Here is a 17,141-nt window from a genome sequence, read left to right on the forward strand (position 1 = left end):
CAATGTCACGCTATCATTTAACCTCTTCGGGGTAGATAAAGTTTCCATTGGGTAGATTCAGGCTTTGAGAAAGTGCTCACCTCTTGAGTTTTCTAGCGAGCTCCATTGGAGTGAGCCTGGGTCACATTTGTACAGATGTGCTCAGGCTGGATTGGCAGCTGAGCATGGGACACTTCAGCTATGGAGCCCCTGGTGTGGAAAACTCTTATTCCCATGGAATTTTGTTCCTCAAGTCTCCAGACATTTCCTTCTCTCTGTCATGATTTTGTATTCTTTGGAACATCTCAGCAATGTGATTCATTTACAGACACAACCCTGAGATCACTCAGGTATTTGCTAAGTGGGTTGCAGCAGTTTGAAAGCGCCAGCAGTCGTGCCCTGAGGTCCTAGAAGTTTCCCCAACTTGGTTTTTGGAAGTCATGCGTGGACTGGCCAGGCTTGCTCAAGCACTGTCTGGGAGGTCACTTGAAACTCTCCTCAGTGGGGCCCAGGCTGAGGTGAAGAGTTTGAGAGGCTAAGCTGTGTACCCTTTTGAGAGGCTGGGCTGTGTACCCAGTGCGACCTCAAGGAAAATGCAAATTGTGAGCAAGGATAGAAGCAGACAAGGCCAGCGGAGAGTCCAAGGTTGTGAGAGAGAAGGTGTCAGAGGCACACAGCCAGGTGTCACCAAGGGCAGGGGTGGCTGGTGAGGTAGACACAGGTCCTAAATTTGGGGGCAAGATCAGACACCAGGGAGCAAAGCAAATTGCTGTCTCCAAGCACTGTGTGGCCAGAGAGTCACAACGTTGATGACAAGGAGAAAGGTCACTTCATTAATCAGACGTGTTATCGACGCGATAGGAAACCTCTGCCTACGTGAGAATGTTCAAGTCATTAATTAAATTTTTTTACTTTTCTTCCAGCGATGCAGTGACAAGGAGAGCTAGCTTGAGAGAGAACAAGGCACTAGAATTTCCCTTTTCAGGATGGTTTTGTCTCTCATTCTTTTTCGGGGTCTCAGCTCTGTCCCCTCATCTTCAATGCTTGATTAACTAAAGGTCATGTCCCGGTTTAGCATGGCTGAACTTCCCTCAGGGAATAACTGCTCCTTGCCTAACTCAACTTCCATCAGCTCAGTCTCCTCGCATCATTACTTGTTGATCTCTTTGCCCCCCATAACATCCTCCAAAGCTTCCTTGATTCCCTTAACTTTCTGCGACCCCAGACATAAGACTCACCCAAGCCCGCTCTTCCTTCTATGGGGAGCTCCAAGAAAACAACCATTGTTTTGCAAAAAATAAGGGAATGGGGAGCCATTTCCTCTGCTTGAGGACTGAAAATTTAGCTATCTCCTCGCTGAAGTTTAAAAGACTCACAGACATCATCCTTCATAACCCTTTGTTTGAAGTCAGTTTGCAGTTGGAGAAAGAAAAAAAAATATATATGGAGAATATCTAATTTTGTGAATCTCATTTTCAAATTCAAATCTCAAATGTTCCCTGAGGCAGCGGATTGCGAAGGCAGCACAGTGATGAAAAGTTAATAAAAGACCCAGAAAGATCATAGATCACACTGGCCCATCGGCTGTCATAGGTAAGGGAACCATAATGACATTATTCTAATATTTGGGATGCTTTGGGATGTATTTCATTCTCTGCAATGACAGCAAGCTGGGCTTTAAACTTCATCATTGTCTATCATGAGCTCATCTGTGGTTTCTGGTCATTTCTCCCATGTACCGCACTTTCTTCCTTCTGGCTTTGTGTTAGAAGTATGTTCAACCACAAAATCTATGCATGATGATGTTTTTATGTCATCACTTTAAGTCATGATTTTAGTCACTTCCCATCCAGGCTGTCCCATTTCTTAGCCCATTACCCAGCCCCCACCCGCTATCCTTTTATAATCAAAGCATGGATCACATAAATGCCATTCTCTGGTTTGCCAATTCCTATGAATGGAATACAAAGACTTGACAATTAGAATTTTGACTCACTTGACAGCCTCATTTTCTGTCACTGTGGCCCTGCCCTTCTCTGTCCCCAAGTCCTCCCCTCCACCATGGTTTATGCTGGAGTGATCCCAAGCATGGAAGACCCATTTACTTCTTTGTGCTTTTCCTGGAATTTCCTGGAACACTCTTTTTTTTCTCTGTCTGGACAAAGATGATTTGGCCTCCACAACATATGCGTGTCCTCCTCTATGAAGTCTTTCCTAAACTCGTGCCGGGATAATTGCTCTACTCGGCTGCGATACGGTGTCATATTGGAACTGCTCGTTTATGTGTCCGGGATCTGTCCCTGTTCCCATGACTTTACTCAAAGACACACGAGACTGGGAGCCTCTCACTTTTGCACCCCCTTTCCTGTTACAGTGCCTGGCTCCATGTGCTCAGTTGGTGTTAAATAAAGGAAAGAAAGAAAGAAAGAAAGAAAGAAAGAAAGAAAGAAAGAAAGACGATCTGTCCAAGAGGAGGGGCAAGCAGTCTGCCATCTTCAACAGAGCAAAGGTCGGCTTGGTACCAGTTCGAATGCCCAGGTACTGGAGATGCGCTCTGTCATCCCCCAGGAACTTCCACACTGCATATTTTGAGAGACTAGTCCCTCTTTGATTTCTTTGCTGGCTGATTTCCGACTTGAAGTTCATTTTCTCATGGTCTCAGAGACGGAAAGTTGATGTAGACATGGAAGGAAGTACCTCATATGTGGACATCTAGTGTGACCTCAATTTCTCCTTTTCAGTTGGAGCTAACAATGTCTTAAAGGAGACTGGATAACTTCCCATACCTGCGCCCTGCCCCCAACCCTTCCCAGAGATGCAGAATCAGAAGGTGTTGACTCCTTCCCCAAACTCCACTCTCTGGGAAAGTCACAAGGACAAGCTTATCTACTCTCTTCTGCCTGCTGCCGGGAGTGTTAATTAGCACAATTCTCTAGAAAGCAATTTAGGAAAAGTTATCCAAAGTCTTTGAAAACTTCCATACCCGGTGGATCCAGGAATCTCACTTCAGTAATGGGGGGAAATATACATATGTAGAAGTTCATCCCAGAATCACTTATATTAGAAAACCATTTAAAAGGCAATGGCTAAGTTAACCATGGAACATAGTAAAACTGTATCTTAGGAAAATATTTACCAGCATTCCCCAAATGGCTATGTTAATTTGTGATGAAAACCAAACAAATGAACACCACCTACCAATGGAAAATTAAATGATACTCATGGCTGTTAATGGAAGAGAATTGGAGACTTTGACTTCTTGACCCCAGGAATAGCCTCACCCTGAAGTGGGAAAGATAAGCCAGTGCTTAGCTGACTGAAGCCTAAGCCTCACAGAGCTGCAACAAGCTTCTCCGGCACTTCCTCCTCCTTCCTGTTTCTTAGAATTCGTGGTAGTTCTTAGGGCGGGAACGGAAGGAGGGAGGAAGGAAGGAGGACGGAGGCAGGAGGCTGGGGAGGGGGGGAAAGGAAGGAGGAACGGAGGTGAGAAGGAGGAGGAAGGAGGGAGGAGGAGGGAATGAGGAAGGAAGTAAGGGGAGAGGGGGGGGGTAACGTCTTCAGACCGTCAGGGGATGCAGGACGGACCTAAGGAGTACCTTTTCTTCCGTCCGGGAAGGAGGAGTGCGTCCTCTTCATCTGGCGGAAGGCGGGGGAGGCTTCCTGACTTCATCCTCCTTCCATCCTTCCTTCCTTCTTTCCTTCCTTCCATCCTTCCTTCCTTCCTTCTTTCCTTCCTTCCGTCCTTCCTTCCTTCCTTCCTTCCTTCTTTCCTTCCTTCTTTCCTACCTTCCTACCTTCCATGTCTCCACATGGGGACCCCATGACTCCTTCTGGTATCTTCTGGGCTGTGTGCTCCTCTGCTGGCTTTTCACAGCACTCTGCCAATCTGCTGCTACACTTCTGAGGCTCCTGACAGATGACACACAGGCTTGGTCCTGGCCCAGATCCAAGGTAACATTTCTGCTTCTATGAGCCAAGAGAGATACTGCAGACCACTGGCTTCCCAACTTTGCCCTGGGTGCACATTCTCACCCTTTTTGGCCCTCCAGGTGGGAACCCTCAGGTTCTGCGTCAGGAGCACACGGCACGCCTGACATGCTGACACCCACTTCTGAATCTTACCACCCAAATGCTCCTCCAGGAGGAAAACAAAAAACAGAGATGGTGAAAGGAGACTAAAAAACATCCCGCCATGCCTTAAGAATGTTCACCCTGTGTCTCAGGTACCATTCCTTGCTGGTTCTTTCCATATCTCTGAGGCTTCAGGATCCTTCTCTGAAGGGTCGAGTCGAGGGGAAGAGTGAATGTGGATCCATGTGATCCTGAAGATGCTTTCGACTCCTCCCTGTCTACCCTCATCGCCCTTCCTCCCCCCAAAACACTCAAGGTGAGAATCGATCACCTAAATGGAGAATAAAGTTAAATACAGATGCCCTGACCGAAACTCTTCTCTGAAAGAAAAAGTGGCCGTTTTGTTTTCAGTTATTAAAAGAGGTCAGTGTCACAGGATAAACTACTGTCCCTTGACTTTCTGTTTTCCCAAAGCGAACACAGCTTGGAAAGCATAGAGTTTTCTGGCCAAAATGGCTCTGCCCTTCCCTCACTACCCCTTGTCCAGCGTTTTGGGGATCGCCTCAGGCCCATTGCCTACCACCCTGTTTCACGGCCAACCCCCTCCTCTCACAGCACTTCTTAGGGAAGGCTCCCCATGGGGGAAAATTGCCTTGTGTGGCCTTCTCGGTGTGCTATCTGGCCCAGCTGTCCTTCGGCACCCACTTTCTCCAGCTTGACCGACATTTTGTCACTGGCTTTCTTTATCGGAAACACGCCTGTTACCACCCCGGTGGCCTGTGTGACCAGACAGGCATCATCTTTGTGTCTTCGGGCTTATGAAAGTTAAATTAATGATACAGCTGCCTACTTGGCAGTGGTTCCTGGGGCTCCAGTGTGCCTCCCTGGCCTCTGTCCCTGCAGGTGAGGAATGGCTGTAATAAAATCATGGACTCAGACCTTCCTGTCAACTGGGAGGCTCGCAGGGAGTTGGAGCTGTCCAGCCAAGATGCATCTTAAAACGTGATCCCTCTCACCAACATCCGCGTCAGGCGAGAGGCTGAGGCAAAGGACAGAGAAAACCCTCTCAAAGAGCATTCTGAGGACCCTCAGAGAGGAAAACATCCAGAGGGAAGGTTTCTGAAGTGGTCAGATCCCACTGAAGTCTTCCGTGTGTGTGCCAGGAGAGGTGCTGATGAGATGGGGGTTGGGGAGGGTGGGGGGATTGCTGGGAGACACCCTAGAACTGAATGTGTGCCTTGTCTTTCCAGAATGGATTCCCGACAGCTCCATCCTCAAGTTATTAGAGGGAAGGGATGCTTCTAGGCTGACAACATCCTCCAGGCAGAGCGTTGACAACTTCATTGTTGGTATGATTCCTCTTTTTAACGGAGGAGTTAAAAAATTGATCACGGCGGAATGAAGTTACCTCCCAAAACGCAAGGCAACCCTTTCCCATCTGCCTCCACAAAAGAAACAGCAACAACAAACAACACACACTTTGTTTTTCAAGTTTGAGCTTCACAAAGTACCCTTGAGAGAATTGCCGCTTGGTTCTCGTATCCCTTCTCCATGCTCGGTGATGCCCAACTCTGGAAGCACCAATACCGTGTGGCATCTCTTGGCTGAGCCTCTCTTATCCGTGTGAGGGAGCAACATGATTCTCTTTGTATCTCATTGTCTGAGTGAATCATTCTAGAGCCCAGCATTCTTCAGAATTTCTCCCACTTCAATTATTTCCTTTTCTAAACATTGATCAAGCACTTTTTATAAGTCAAGCATTGTGTAGCAGTTACCAAAAACAAAAGTGAGAGCACGATCCCCAGACTCCAGTAGCTCTGAAGTTACTATTTTTATACAAATGTATTTATCTAGGCACACACAAAAAATAATATTGGACACATCCTATGATGTGACAATAGTAGAAGTGTTAAATTGAGACTATTCACTTAGTGAAATTTTAAGTGGCCATGAATAAGGTTTGCAATGAATTGCTAATGACTTGAGTGAATTTCCATGATAAAAGTAAAGTGAACGAAACTCGTCATTTTGTACATGACGTTGTTATAATTATATACACACATATATGCACATAGGCACACAGGAGAGGAAGAATGTTTCAAAAAATATTAATTAGCTTCATGTTGTGAGATTTTAGGTGATTATTTTACTTCTTTATATTTTTCCGTATTTCTAATTTTTTTTTTTTAAGTAAACTCTATATCCGGGGCGGGGCTTGAACTCACGACCCTGAGATCAAGAGTTGCTCTTGACCAAGATCAAGATGCTCTACTGACTGAGCCAGCCAGGCACCCTGTGTATTTCCAAGGTTAAAAACAATGACATTGATTTTATAATCACATTTCAAAGTTAATAACTTTTATTAACTTATTAATTCAACAATTAATGAATCAACAGTCTGTTAATGTTCTAATTGATGAACACTCATAAGGTTCTTCCATATGCCAGGCAAAGAAACATCCTTTGTGAAAATAAAAGTCCGTTGAGCTGATGTCTTGGCTCTCACCGAAAGGTACTTAAAATTCTCCTCCTCAGAAAGAAATGGAATGGAATCAAGTGTGTTTAGCATGGAACAACTGAACCATCTTAAGAAGTGAAACCCAAATATGTTTGTTTTCAGAAGTGGTAAGATTTATCTTTCTAGGTGTAGGTGTAACATGAAAAGTCAGAAAGTCTATAGAACTTTGAGACACTTGGGAGAGGTCAGGTGTCAGTCCTCATCAATTCCCGTATTTGAGGAAGTGTCTCAAAAATGTAGCACATGTTTTCCGCCTCCGGAGACTAGTTTGTCTCTTACGTAGTGAAGGTACCTGGTAATGAGATTGTGGTTAAGAGCTTATTTGAAATGGAATTTTTATAGAGCCAATTTTTTGGTTGCTTAAAGTTAATTGCTTTGTACCTAATTTAAGTCCCACAGGGAGCAATTCTGATCTCCCCCAGCAAACTTTATCTTAAATGAGGCTGATCTATAATCCTATTACATGTGTCTGGGTGTCTATCAGTAAATGCCATGGGATGCACTAAGTTTCCAAAGGATACTGTGCAGTTTTAAGATCCTCCTAGGACTTTGCTTTTGACCAGGAAGTGAGTTGTTTTCCTGGAGCCGGGTCGGTTCACTGTACCAAATAAAAGGTACGAGATGATGGTGAGAATTATCTTAAATTTGCATGCTCAGACAACAGATCGCACTTTCCTGGCACCTCGAACGAGGTATGATGCTGTAAAGGGAATGAATGAAACAGAGGAATGCATGAAACGCTGCATTCAGAATAGAAGGGCATCAATGATGCAATAATCAGAACGAGTCCAGATACTGCCAGTAGCCAGCCTACAACAGTGGATCTCAAAATGTCCTCCCTAGACCAGCAGTAACAGCCTTGCTTGTGAACTTGGAAACGCGGATTCTTTAGTCACATCCCAGATCTACTGAGTCAGAGACTCGGGTGGAGCTCAACAATCCGTAATGTACCAAGCCCCGAACATGCTCCAGCTGTACACTGAAGTTCGAGAAATGCTGACCTAGAGTGTGGTCAGTAACAGGATCTCTTACAAACGTGTCAGGTTTTCTCTGAGATGTGGAGACAGAGATGCGCAGTCTTGAGAAGTAGTCTGGTAACAGAGCTTCACGCCAAGGGGCTCAAATAGCTATTTCCCCTTTGGAGAAGGAATGGAAGTTTAAGTCAAGCCATGTCAGGAACCAGATGATAACAAGGATGATAGGCAAAATTCGGGGACCAGGCACAGTTTTCTACTCCCTGCCTGGTTCTTACTGGCATCTCTTGTCTGGAGACACACTGAAGTTACTGGAAATCTCTGACAGGGGAGGTAATCCGCTGAAGATGAAGCCGAGAGGGAACAACCCTTTCATTGATCCCACTGTGAGACAATGCACCCAAAGCTAATAGAACTGAGCTCACAGGGTATAAATAGGTGAGCTATGGGTAATGGGAACAAAGAGAACTTTCAGAAAAACCCAATGACACTCTTTGACACCCTTCCAATCTTGGTAGACAATGGGGGTTTCATCAGCGTGAATAGGATAGATCGTTAACAAAGCATCTGATGCCTCTCTCAATGGATCTTATTATAGAAACAGCAGTACAGAGCTATTTGACATAGACAGCCATGCCAAGGATACCAAATTATTTTATAGAATCCAGAGTACATGGAGATGATAAACTATAACTATGAGGGTTTGTGACAAGTAAGTTCCCGGAGAACTTAGTTTCGGTCAAGGATTCCAACCATCAGGGTGGCCTCTGCAAGGGACTTGAATATTCATCATGTACTGATTAAATATTAAACAAGTTCGGATCATGGTTTGGTCTCTGGCCCAAAGTATGCTTGAAAACTCTTCTTCCCGGATGTCAGAACCCAACAGCTAATCGGTGGTAGGAGTTAATCAAAAAGGGTCAGTTGCCTTAAAACAGCGGTTCTCAAATTCAGCACGGAACAGAATCACCCAGAGAGCTTATTAACACAGAATGCTGGGCCCACCCCCAGAATTTCTGATCCTGTAGGTCTTGGGTAGGGCCTGAGCATTTGCATTTTTAGCAAGCTAGAGTAAGAAGCTGCTATTTTAGGGACCACATTTTGAGGATCAATACAGGAGAGAAAGCACCGACCAGCAGGGATGCATTTCTAGGACTAAACCACAGGAAAGAGGCAGGGAGTAGCAATACTCCACTGCATGAAGCTGAAACTACTCTCCCCTTGCTCTGCGGTTCTGACATCCAGGAAGGAGAGATTTCAGGCAAGATTTGCATGACTATTGGGCATAATTTCTGGAAGGGTTAAAATGAAGTCAGGCTTCCTAATGCCTGGATAACTTTCAAGAAGTTTCCATTTCACCAGGAATCAAAACAATGACCCTGAAGGGAATTATCTTTCAGGCTATAGGCCCTACCTGCTGTGTTCCTGCCCAGTGACCTCAGCTAGGCTGGCTGCTGGTTTCCAGAAGGTTAGCCAGTAACTGTGTGAATGGGTGGGAAACTGCCCTGTGTGGAAACTCTTGAATAGTCTCCAGTGTAGGGCTTCCAGGGGAAGTGTGGCCTGGACGCTTTTCCCAAGGACTCTATTCCTCACCCATTAAGGCTGCTTGTAACCCACATTGTGACCCTCTGAACCCCAGAGCATCAGCGTCACCTTTTCCTCAAATAACTTGGCCCAGCTCAGGTGTTGCTTTGGTCTCATAATGGAGCCCTCATACTGAGCAGTGCAAGAGGAAAGGTTATTTGCAGGAAGGACTTGAGAACAAAGAAAAGCACTCGCCTGTCAGACTTGTGCACTTGACTTTCTATGCCTGATTGTCACTGTGTCATTCTGTTCTCAGTCCATTGCCATCAGGAGTACTCTGGCTGCCCAGTGCCCAGCGTTGACCTGTGCAGGGTGGGGGTTGGAAGAGATAGAACCAACAGAGGGGATTCATTTTTGTGGCCACTCCCTGCCGAAAGTGCCACACGTGAGGAAGAAGAAGACCGACAGTACACAGGAGGGAGGACTATTTCTATTACTTACATGTCATTTGACCCAGCTAAGTCATTCCCACAACCCAGAGCAGAAGGGGTGTCCCCCAACACTTCCATTAATCTGGGGAAGGCTGGGTAGGGATTTCCAGGTTTCATTTCATTCCTAACTTTTCTACCTGATAAGAGGAGGCATGGCTTATATGAGTTGTGGCATTGATAAGAACTTGACAATGATTGGCCATGTTGCTATGAGGCATGGTTAAGAAGTTCAAAGTCATGGCTCATGCATACTACCCCATCTCTGGGTTTCCCTTGGACCAGTCTATGTTCCAGAGAAGTGGGTCCTGTGCTCTCAGTCCCTATGGGTCAGCGCCTTGGCAGGACCATTCCAAACCAGAGAAGCCTTTTTTTTTTGGCATTTCGGCTTGGCACGAGTTGGCTCAATCAGCACGTTGGGGCACACCTGGCTGTCTGTAGTTCTGAACCAGAGGCGGGTTCTGTATTCTACCCATAAGAGAAAGTCCTGAATGAAACTAAGGTTATCATCCCCACTTAGCAATGTGTGTATCTTTTAGCAACCAAAATCTTCAAGGAAAAGAGAGCAGGCGTCCTTCCCAACCCCCCACATTCCCAAGAAGCTCTGAGATTGACGCTCTCCCATACAGGCTCCTCTTGAGTCAAGGTTTATCAGGAGCTGTAGAGGCTTTTTGGCAGCAGGCCAGCACCGGCAGGAAAGGACTGAGACTTGGCAGTGCACGCACCCACTGGGGCGGGGCAGGCCCAGCTGACAACAGAGGCTCAGGGAACGCACATGGGCCGGGACTTCAGACTTCCACACTGTCATTCTGCTGAATAGGTGGCACCAGGTGCCCCAAGCAGAGCGGTAAGTGATGCCAAAAGGTGAGTGGGGCCCATCGGACACCGGGGGCAGGCAATTCTCGGAAGTCAGGGCAGGCTGCCACCCTCTGGTAGGTTTGTCCAGGGGAAGTCAGGTCCCAGGGCCCGGTTAGAGTCAGCGCTGGATCCTTCCCCTGACACTACCTCCAATAAGAAGAAAGACAATATTGTGAGCAAGAGGAGAGACGTTGAGATGGGAACCAAAGTTCAACAATGGCGCCCCCGGAGAAGTTTGTGTAATCACGCTGGGGCTTTTACACAGGGAGAGCTGCGGCCCAGGGAGATGGACGAGGCCCCGTGGGGAGCACTAGTCATAAACAGTGAGGGTGGCTCAAGTAAAGCAGGGGGCCCAGTGCTCGGTGGTTCTGCCTTCATCGGGAGAAGGACTCAACACTGAGGTTATCGTTGCCGGGGAGGAACCTGTTTCAGTATTTCCTGTCTTGAGCCCGAGTTGGGTCTGGGAACTTAGGGGCATCGTGAATCTGACTGTAGAGATCAGGAGCCCACAGAGGAAGGACAGGTGGCCGGATGAAACTTCTGTAGTTCATGTTCACCAGGAGGGCCCGGGGAATGTCGAATCTGAGCTGGGGAGCCACCAGATCTTCATGCAGACTGCTGCTTGCCCCAAACCGACACGGGAGCACGCCTTGCCAAAGCCTGTAGACGATGACTCTGGCAATGGCACCCACGGCAACAGCTGATGATTTGGTGATGGCATAGTCTGTGGCTCCCTCCAAGTTGAAGTTAGGGTTTCTGGCCTAATTCTTGGAAGAGTTTTGTTGGATGAGTTAAACTAGAATCATCTCACTTTCCTGGGAAACCATTATTCTTCTTGTCTGCTAGCCTCTGGGCAAACTCTTTCGGTCTTACTCGCTGCTCTTTTCCACCTCTAATAATAGCTCCACTGTTGGGCAGACATGACCAAATGTGTGTCTCATGATCCTGGAGACACAGAGGGTCTCACTTCCTAATTTTCTGTGAGTTCTTTTTTTTTAAATTATTATTATTATTTTTGGCTTGGTTCTCTTTATTTGCCCGCAGTTGGCATAGAGAAATGGACGAGCAGTTGATGGAGGAAATCGAAAATGTCAGTGTATCCTGGGCTTTTCTGGTGAGTTGCTTTTTCCATAATCTTCTGCTCTGTCCCCACACGTGCTGCTCAAAGCACTTCATGCAGTGAAACCATCTTTAACACGCATAAGTGCGCTCGCTAAATCTGGCGTGTACCCTCAACAACCTCACTTGACCATTTCAGTAGCATCAACACCCCTTTTTTATTATCTTGTTTTGCATGTTAACAGGTAAGAATCTGGTATATCCACCCCTTCACCCTCCACTTAGAGCATTTTTTACTTAAGATATGTTTGCTTCATCTTCCTTTTAATGTCTATTTATTTTGAGAGACAGATAAAGAGCAAATGGAGGAGGGGCAGAGAGAAAGGGAGAGAGAGAACCCCAAGCAGGCTCCATGCTGTCAGCGCGGAGCCCGATGTGGGGCTCGAACTCGTGAACCACGAGATCATGACCTGAGCTGCAATCAAGAGTTGGACGCTTAGCTGACTGAGCCACCCAGGTGCTGCTGTTTGGTTGATCTTCTTGAAACTCCGTTCTACCGCCACTCATCCTCCACTGGTCCCCAACCCCACCCAGCTTCTTTATTTCCTCCTAAAGGAAACAGGCAAAAGATTTCGCCACCAAGGAAAAGAAACCTGACCATCTAGAAACTGAGGAGGGCCGGGGAAACTCTCAACCACGAAGTTGAACCTCCCGGGAGTAACAGTTCCAAGAAGCTGAGGCCCCAAATCTGGGTTTGCACATTTCATGTTAGAGTCTTAATGGAGTCTTCAATTTAGAGCACATGCATTTTCTCCGTCTGCCTCAACATTTCTTTAAGGCCATCTTGTGGCCCCTCACAGCTGTTTTGTGGACACAAGATACTTCCCAGGCTTGTGACTCAAGCATACTTTCCCCCTGCGTTTTCCCTTTGGTCACTCGGGCTGCTCCTTCTGCCATTATGCAGCCAGATGGTACCACTCCAGGCAGAGCTGGCCATGACCTCTGGACCCTGCTCCTCTAGGATTTCGTTGCCACTCAGCAACCTGGTTTCCTGATTTCCAGCTCCCTTTGTCCCCATTGTCTCCACCTGCCCCCTTCCCAGTCAGCCTGCTCTCTCTTCAGTGCTGTGCATCCAAATCTTTGCTACGATTCAAGGTTCAAAGCAAGTTCCAACTGTGCCATAAGGTTTTTCTCTCCACTCTGGTTCTCCCCAGTATTTCTTTTAATTATGTTCTTTCGTACTTGTTACAGTGATTCATATCCTGGATGCTCATGTGAATCACCTGAGGACTATTTAAAACTATAGACCCTGACCAGACAGACCTAATCAGAATCTCTGTGGGTGAGCTATAGGCATCTGTGGTTTTTAAAAGCTTCACGGGAGATTTCAATATACAGCTAGGGTTGAGAAACACAGATAATACATAGATGACTAAGTTTAGTGTTTTCTCACACCCTGCTACCCCTACTTATCTGCCTTAAGAATACATGCATTGCTGGGGTGCCTGGTGGCTCAGCCAGTTAAGCGTTCAACTCTTGAATTTGGCTTAGGTCATGATCTCACAGTTTGTGGGTTCTGTACTGACAGCACAGAGCCTGCTTGGGATTCTATGTCTTCCTCTCTCTCTGCTCCTCCTCTGCTCTTTCTCTCTGTCAACAATAAACAATAAACTAAAAAAAAAAAGAACACATGCATTGTAAACTCATACAGGACATGACTTACCTTCCTACCGTACCTAACCCAATGTTAGCTAGCAGGCCGACACTTTTCAATGAATTATTTTGACATATATTTCTGTGAATAGCAAAATCATCTAAAGTTCAACCAACACCTTGAACACCTTTATTGCACCAGGCACCGGAGCTTAAGCTGAAGGCAAAATCAGCAGTAACCCTTTTAGACCGCAGCCATTGGCCAATGGGTAAAGGCTGTTGAAAATGTTATTGGTTGTTGATGTGCACGTGGGGCCAGGGAACAGTTGCCAGGAGACGGATAACTGCTGAGAGAGGAGAGCGTAGTGTGGAAGAAACCACTGATTACATGAAAGGTAAGGGCTCCTCACTATCTTGAGGCGATTCAAATATTTGTGCCGTCAACATTCCATCCCTTCCCATGCTGTGCAACAAGTTAGGGAGAAGTTGAAAACTCCAAAGGCACCTACATATCCCCCTAGATTGCCCCCGAGATAGCCTCCCAGTTGGAAGAAATGTCTATAGCTTTCCTCCTAAAGGAACATACAGAAGTGTATGAGGTATGTAAATAGGGACACGTGTGATTGCTGTGGCATTAACATGATGGTGGCATCCAGGTACCCATGGACTGGGCGTGGCCACAAGGTCCGGTCTGTAGCTTCCTGCCAGCATCCCGTTGTCTCTTTCCTCTGTTCCCAGGGCTGCCGCAGGTGATACTGGGAAGAGCGCGAGAGGCTTCCCTTTGGTTTCCCACGCTGTTTTTTCCATACCCTTCAGTTTCCCTGAGGCATTTGCTCCACCACCTCCAGCTGCCAGGTACCCCCAAGATCTCTCTTCCTTCCAATTTAGCAAAACCTACTCTGAAAAGTGGATCTTGGGGCACCTCGGTCAGTTAAGCAACCGACTCTGGATATCGGCTCAGGTTGGGATCTTGTGTTCCTGGGATCGAGCCCCCAGTCGGGCTTCATCCACCTCGAGTGTGGATCCTGCTTGGGCTTCTCTCTCTGCCCCTCCCCTGCTATCACAAGCACACATGCGCATGCTCGTTTTCTCTCTCTCTCTCTCTCTCAATAAAAATAAACATTAAAAAAATGGTTATTTCTTTTTAAGAGAGAGAGAGACAGAGTGCTAGCAGGGGAGGGGTGGAGAGAGAGGGAGACACAGAATCCGAAGCAGGCTCCAGGCTCTGAGTTGTCGGCACAGAGCCCAACACGGGGCTCGAACTCACCAGCCATGAGAGCACCACATGAGCTGAAGTCGGCACTTAACTGACGGAGCCACCCAGGTGCCACAAACAAATAATGTGGTGCCATTTTTATTATTTTTTTATTATGTACTTAATAAATAAATATTTAAAAAATTAATTAAAAATTGGATCGTTCAATAAATTCGTAAGGAGGTATACTTTACTGATAAACCATTTGCCTCTTGCCCAATAAAGAAAGAAATGGACATTTAGGAAGCTTTTTTTTTTTTAATTTTTTTTTTTAATTTTTTTTTTCAACGTTTATTTATTTTTGGGACAGAGAGAGACAGAGCATGAACGGGGGAGGGGCAGAGAGAGAGGGAGACACAGAATCGGAAACAGGCTCCAGGCTCTGAGCCATCAGCCCAGAGCCCGACGCGGGGCTCGAACTCACCTGGCCGAAGTCAGACGCTTAACCGACTGCGCCACCCAGGCGCCCCTAGGAAGCTTTTAATGTGCGCCAGCTCTGCTGTGTTGAGTGATTATTAACCTATCAAATGCGGAAGGTGGTTAGAGGGCTCATCCGCACTCATGACACACAGGTGGTTGCTTCCTCTTCCTTCCCCCTTGTAAGAGGAGCCCTATCTTCTGCTTCCTGCGGGGAGGGGGGGGGTCATACACTTAATCGTGATTTCGGATGCCACTCTGAGACCTGCTATCCTCTCTGTTTTTTTTTTTTTTCTTCTTCTTCTTCTTCCTCCAAGTATCCAGTTTTTTTTTTTTTTGTCCTCCACTCTTATTCCCAGAGGCACATGACTTTCTAAACTGGGCCACTGGTTTCAACTATGAGCTTAAGGAAAGGTCAGTTTCCAAGTGGGGATGGCCATCCTGACAAACAGTCCTGCTTGTCCTGCTTGTCCTGAACGCATCCTCTGGTATGCAATCTACACGCAGTATCAACCTGCATCAATCTGTACGCGGGATCACTTTAAATACGTAATATCAGAATTGCGTATGCAACGTGACAGTAATTGATTTGCCCCTGGAGACCAGAACAGTTCCTACCTCATAGACTTGTGTAAAACTTCAATGAAATAACGCAGGTAATGGACGGAGAACAGGGTCCAGCACATAGCAGTCACTTTCCCAGATGTCTGCTCTGTTGTCAACACGTGTCCTTTTTTTTTTATTTTTTATTATTTTTTAATGATTATTTGTTTTTGAGAGAGAGAGAGAGAGAGAGAGCATGTAGGGGAGGGGCAGAGAGAGAGAGGGAGACACAGAATCCGAAGCAGGCTCCAGGCTCTGAGCTGTCAGTTCCGAGCCTGATGCGGGGCTCAATCCCACGAACGGTGAGATCCTGACCTGAGCCGAAGTCAGACGCTCGACTAAACTGAGCCACCCAGGAGCCCCCCGTAACACATTTCCTTTTAAACAGACAGTTGATGGCCTGGCGTCTCTCAGGCTGCCTTCAGGAGCGCCAACCCACCCAATTTCCTCCCCACCTCCCACCCAAGCTATCTCTTCTTCCTCCTTCAACGCACTTTCCGTTAATGGCAGTGTAATAGTAGGAACAGAATTAAGAATTAATAGTAAACTCTTTCATAGTACTCACTCAGTCGTCACTGATTATAATCACTGCCTGAGCGTCAATAAACGTGAAAGAATTCTGGTGGGAAAGGCACTTGGGGGCCCGTTCCAGCACTCTCCGCGCTGGTGGTCACGTGGGCCTGAGTCATGGCTGGAAACGTAGACCTGCGGGGTCTGCACTCCTGTTGTCAGGAGCTCGCTCTCCCTTCCGAAGCCAAGATCCCTGCTTTGTTATCGCTGACCCAGTTGTGATGTCAAGAAGAAAAGCTGGCAAGATGGAGGTTCCCGTGTCAGAAACACCTCCTCGGGATGCTCAAAGAGAGAAAAACACAGGGATCGTCTTTAAGATCCCAACAGTAAGTGATTTATCCCAACAGAAACATAGTTAAAGGGAAGTGGACTTTGTAGCCTAAGGCAGTAAAATACAAACCTGCAGACTGAGAACAGAAGACTCTCGGGGTAAAATTATGGGTTTCAGAGAGGTCTGCGGCGTGAGTTTAAAACAAATGGATCATTACGGAAATGGCCGAGGATCTCACAGGAACTTCAGCCTCCCGATAAGTCATGTGATGCTAGGACAAAATCAAACAGACCGACAGAAAGACCCTGGTCTGCATAAGGGTCGCTGATGATTTTCCTGGCCTAACCCGGGGAGCCTCCAGGGGGATTCACTCCCTGCCTTTGTGTGGGAAAGAGCACTACCCGCCTCCTACGTTCTGCTCTTAACAGAGTCTACACGGTCCTCCCAAGGACTTCATCCCCAAGATAAAATGGTCAAGGTCCACTAGGAGCCTTTGGGCAGAGCCAGCGAGAGTTTTGATTTTCTCCTATATGTTACTGCTTCCAGGGAGAAGCTTGATAGGAAAGGTGTGTCTACATTTCGCTTTAAGAGAAAAAAAAAAATCAATGAAAAATGTAAATTACACCGACAATGAGGGGAGATTATTTGATTTACAAAGTATTCTTTATCCTCAAGCCCTGGAGTTAGGGGAGGGGAGATTATACTGGGTCATGGCCAAATCTTCTGGTGCTTCAAGAGGCTCAAGCTGGGAGGGGCTCAAGGAGAAACCTGGTACCACCAGGGGGAATAAAAGACATACTTCCAGTGGCTCAGTTGGTGCTGGACTGATTCTACATTCCACAGAGACATTGGCTGCTTGGGGACAGATACAGGCCACCGAGATCAATTGCTTAAGCCCCAA

Source organism: Lynx canadensis, chromosome F1, assembly GCF_007474595.2.
Source record: "Lynx canadensis isolate LIC74 chromosome F1, mLynCan4.pri.v2, whole genome shotgun sequence".
NCBI lineage: Eukaryota > Metazoa > Chordata > Mammalia > Carnivora > Felidae > Lynx > Lynx canadensis.